At 42.7% G+C, this 5,396-nt stretch overlaps 1 pseudogene; it reads right to left on the bottom strand.

Moving 5' to 3' along the window:
* Window positions 1-2,343: 2,343 nt before the first annotated feature.
* Window positions 2,344-4,653, bottom strand: LOC147448775 (uncharacterized; annotated as a pseudogene).
* Between the last annotated feature and the right edge of the window lie 743 nt (window positions 4,654-5,396).

Genomic DNA, 5,396 nt, shown 5'->3' with positions numbered 1-5,396 from the left:
CTAACAGGACATAAAAGTGTCCTTTCAGGGTTTTGAAAAAAACCTCCAAAACCATAGTAGATCCACTCATTTTGTAAAATCCTTTCATGAGGTTATAGTTCAAGGCCTACTACACATGTAAAAAATAAGAAACTTGTAAAATTTCTCATCTTTTGGTCACACCAAGCCTCCAAAGTTGATGGACCAGTACATTTTCATCAAAACAGTCATTTCTTATGTTTTGTTGCATAAAAATAAGATTAGGGATTTTTGTAGGACTTGAGATAAATTCCCTAGTTAACTTCAACGGGTTGGTGATCAGAACATATGATTGCTTCTCACTCACTATTTTTTGTTTTGCCAAAAGAAATAGGTACAAAAAAGTTGAATTTTTACCATTCTGCAAACCTATCATCAAAGTTTCTATAGCCATGCTCAATACAAATAATATATGCATGTTTTCTTAGTTCCCTATTGTCATTTAGGTTCATAAGGAGCCATGGAGCATGTCAAAAGAATAATACATCTCTTACCAAGCGGAAGCTTGGGGACAAAGATGAAGTGCTAAATACAACAAACATGAAAAAACTGGGTTCAACATTATGAGTTGTAGAATCCCATAGAAACTATTCAATATCTAGCCAAATTTGATCCTTATGTTTAGATATGGTTACTACTTACAAAATGCATGTAGTTGTCACAAGAAAATAACAATATTGAAAAAGCTATACTTGATATACTAGAATGTTTTGTTTTCTTCTATAATTGAAAAAATCAACCATCGTTGTCTACTATGCAAAATAGGGTATTAGGTGCCCCAAAACTCAAGGAATATTAGCTTTATGTTACAGTATGCAACATAGAAAATCAAAACTGCATTTGGATATCATGAAAGCCACCAAAAAAATCATAGAAGAGCTAAAATTGGCTAAAAAACAAGATTTGACATTTTTTGTAATTTGGTCATAACTTACAACTTTAACATTTATTTCTCCCTAGAAGCATCAAGACATGTTGAGGACTACTAAACATAGTTCTCTAGCATTATAGACCTCACAAACATGAATTCTAGAGTGGTATAGTTGCAAAAAGTTGAAAAAAGCCAAAAACAGGACCCGTTTTTTTTAACACAGTTTAGGTTGTGAAATGTTGTGCAAGGACAAGGTTAAAGATGGAATTGATATTCCAAAAAAATGTCGAGTTTTTTTCAACTCATGAGACAACTTCTAAACAGATAGCACCTCAAAATCCATTTTGAAACTCTTGACATAATTCAAGGAAAATGGTCACTTAACAGCACATAAAAGTGTCCCAGGACATAAAAGTGTCCCATTACCAACCTAGTGTTAAGATCCATGCAAGGACTCCTTCCCACCAAGCTTCATTTGCTTGCATTCCTTCTTCTCTTCACATAATCGTCATCCTTTGTGTCTTGGACTCAATTTGCAGATGCAATCAGTAAAGGCTAGCCAAAGCAAGTAGAATAACAACCTCCCATGAAGGGTGACCAAGTCAAAAATACGGAACCAACTACACTTTTCTCTTCCAAAAACTGCTACTCCCAATTTGACATGTACATGATCATAAAAGCACACATCCCACAAGACGAAGCATTTGTACAAAAACTATATAGGAAGGCACCATTCCATGTTTTAGTGCTTGAAAGTAGCATCGTCTTCAACATCCATCAAGTTGTATTTTTAATCTTGATATTATGATCTCAATATGTTAAGACCTTCTTTCCAATTGCTCTATGCAAAAAGTAAGAAGGTCTTCCCTACTCATTCCATCTTCCGAAGGTAATACATTCCATGTGGGAATTACATCCTCAATGGGCATTCCAAATTTTTTACCATGCATCAAATCAAAAGGCATATAACCAGTAGTTGAGCTATGAGTTGTAGGATGAGCCCATAAAGCACAAGGCAATAATTAGGCCACTCTCCTAGTTTACCATTGCAAGCCTTATCCATATCTTTAATGGTAGAGGATGCCCACGTTTTGATTTTTTAGTCCCTTTAGGATTTTATGCAGTAGCGAGAGAAAATCTAATGCCTTGTATAGAGAAAATTCCCTGCAAAAAGTTCCAAGGTACATGAGGGATAGTGAAGATTAGCATAGGAGCAACATTGGAAGGATCAACATACCCTATCTCATGCGGCTCAGATACAAAAGACTTTCCATGTTTGGAAAGCATCTCTTCAAAGCATATCTTTCCAAATTTTCCTCACAACCAACCTTTATCTCCTTCAAAGAATCCTATTGATGAGCCCAAAGCCCGACACGTACCGCGACGACCTCAAACGCTAGGAGCTGATGCACACCCAACTGGCCAAGGGAAACAAATGCGGACAACAGTGATTTTCAATAGACAAACACTACACACCAAGAGAGAGAGAGAGAGAGAGAGAGAGAGAGAGAGAGAGAGAGAGAGAGAGAGAGAGAGAGAGAGAGAGAGAGAGAGAGAGAGAGAGAGAGAGAGAGAGAGAGAGAGAGATCCTATTGTGCGTACTGTAGAGGTGACTCATAAGAACGGAGATTTCTACTCTCGTGAGTGTGTGGCAACCCTTGGAGACAAGTTGTGGACATGGCTTCTTCCTCATAGTGCTAATTCCCAAAATGCTGCACTAAAATCCCCTCTCTCTTCATGAAAGTATTGCCAATCTCCTCACCAAAATGCTGCCAAAACCCCCCTCTAATGGTGACCCCTCAGTGCCCTTTTCTAGGTGCAGGCTGCATTAGGTTAGGATAGATTGATTAAGTTAGGGCCCTATCAAGAGAGACAAATCAAGGAATTGGGTCCCACATGGTTGACCCGTCGCTTTGTCTTATAAGAATTTGAAATGATATCTCCTAGGGGGGCCTTTATGACCATCACCTGGAGAGAGGTGGAAATTTACAATGGGTTTTAATACAAGATTTTGGCTTGAAACTGAGAAATAATAATAACTTGTTATTGCGGAGATGCATCATGGACAAGATGCCACAAATGGCAGGCATCGCTGGTGCATCAACTTAGTGCGTTCACTAGTTTTAAGGTCGGCCGAGGCATTGCCTTCGGCGTCACTTCTTAATTTAATGTCGCTATCGTGCGATTCGGCCATTCTTCTTCTTCGGGTGTCGATGTTGATTCCTTTGTTTTTTTTTGTGGGTGCGTATGACGTGTGTGTATTGTGTGTTTATGTTCATCCATGTAGGCGTGCTTGTGTATGTATATGTTTATATTTGTTTGTGCTCGTAAGTGCGTATGCCATGTTTTGTGTATGTATTACTATGTGAGTGATGAGATTCTTGTGAGTGAGTGTGTGCATGTGTATGGGTTGTCTATGGGTTTGTGAGTGTGTATAGGTAAGAAGGTGCATGGGAACGAGAGAGCGAGACTCGAGATATTATTGTAGCTTAAGTTTTTTTAAAAAAAAAACTTGTGTTGGTTGCTTACATGCAGGGTACAAAGACAAAGGAGAGAGAGAGGAAGGGGAACGAGAGGGTGGGGGTGTGTGTGGGTGTGTGTGTGTGTGTGTGTGTGGCAAGCTAAGGGTGGATGTGTGTGTATAGGTAGAGAGAGAGAGAGAGAGAGAGAGAGAGAGAGAGAGAGAGAGAGAGAGAGAGAGAGAGAGAGAGAGAGAGAGAGAGAGAGAGAGAGAGAGAGAGAGAGAGATTTACTATGCTTCACCCATGGGCTGCTTACACAGAGAGCACGAGCGAGAGAGAGAGAGAGAGAGAGAGAGAGAGAGAGAGAGAGAGAGAGAGAGAGAGAGAGAGAGAGAGAGAGAGAGAGAGAGAGAGAGAGAGAGAGAGAGAGAGAGAGAGAGAGAGAGAGAGAGAGATTTACTATGCTTCACCCATGGGCTGCTTACACAGAGATCATGAGAGAGAGAGAGAGAGAGAGAGAGAGAGAGAGAGAGAGAGAGAGAGAGAGAGAGAGAGAGATTTACTATGCTTCACCCATGGGCTGCTTACACAGAGATCACGAGAGAGAGATCACGAGAGAGAGATCACGAGAGAGAGAGAGAGAGAGAGAGAGAGAGAGAGAGAGAGAGAGAGAGAGAGAGAGAGAGAGAGAGAGAGAGAGAGAGAGAGAGAGAGAGAGAGAGAGAGAGAGAGAGAGAGAGATTGGGAGCTTGGGTCGATGCGGGGGGGGGGGTGAGTGGGTGAGGGATGGGGAAGGGGTGTGTATTGGGTGTGTGTGGGTGTGCTATATGAGAGAGAGAGAGAGAGAGAGAGAGAGAGAGAGAGAGAGAGAGAGAGAGAGAGAGAGAGAGAGAGAGAGAGAGAGAGAGAGAGAGAGAGAGAGAGAGAGAGAGAGAGAGAGAGAGAGATTTTGGTTGCACCTGGCATGGGCTAGTCGGTCGACACCGAGAGCGAGGAAAAGATTGTGAGAAAGCTAGTGAGGGGTGAGAGGGGGGGGGGGGGGGGGGGATGCGGCTGGGGGGTAATGAGGGAGAGAGAGGGGGGGAGAGAGAGAGATGGGGAGCTTGGGTGAGTTGGTGCCCTCCAGAGGCTGACAAACAAGAGGCGAGGAGAGGGGCTTGGTGAGGGAAAGAGAGTGGGGATGACAGGAGAGAGGAGAGGGTGGCATGGCGGCCCACCAAAGGGGAAAGAGGGATATGGAGGAGAGGGATGAGCGACATAGTGAATAATGAAAGAGAGAGAGGGAGACTTTTGTCCATGCATGGCAGCCCTCAGAGAGAGGAGGTTCATCTTATGCGCTCATTGGGCTAGGTGACACAGAAACAAGATAAGAGAGAGAGATAGTGGGTTTGGTGGAGCCGGTGTCGGGGATATGTGTTCGCTACGTGAGCGGGGCAGGCGCCAGGCCTCTAGATGTGGGAGGTGTGAAAGAGAGAGAACAAGAACAACTGATAACTCTGGCAATAACCAATCATCAATTAATCGATTAATACATCTGAGTATAACTTGATGTTTAGCCAAGGTGGGCTGTTAACATCGCCATCACTTGGATCATCTGCTAACTAGGAGCTTAAGCTGTCGTTTATAGGATTAACCGGGCCATTAAGACACCGGACTTAACAGAATATTAAATCAATCTCTAGGTGATGACGGTGATGGTAATTATCTCTTGTCGCTTTGTCTGCTTCAAGTTCCATTAGATTCTGTAAGCTTCAAGTCAGTTCACTGCCTCAATCATCAAGCGTCAAGTATTATCGATTATCCTGCTCTTGCCAAACTTCACTCTTTCCCTTGCCGAGATCTTCCTTACCCTTGAGTGAGAGAGTTCCTAGCTTTTCCAATTCAATTGTGAGCTTGAAGTCGAGCCTAGTTCCCTTATGCCTCCTCTTGATTATGGCCGAGAGAGAGAGAGAGAGAGAGAGAGAGAGAGAGAGAGAGAGAGAGAGAGAGAGAGAGAGAGAGAGAGAGAGAGAGAGAGAGAGAGAGAGAGAGAGAGAGAGAGAGAG

The sequence above is a fragment of the Adiantum capillus-veneris genome, chromosome 10, assembly GCF_014529385.1.
Source record: "Adiantum capillus-veneris isolate H3 chromosome 10, ASM1452938v2, whole genome shotgun sequence".
Lineage (NCBI taxonomy): Eukaryota > Viridiplantae > Streptophyta > Polypodiopsida > Polypodiales > Pteridaceae > Adiantum > Adiantum capillus-veneris.
The sequence above is the reverse complement of the archived record's forward strand: the minus strand, read 5'-3'. Positions and strand labels throughout refer to the sequence as shown.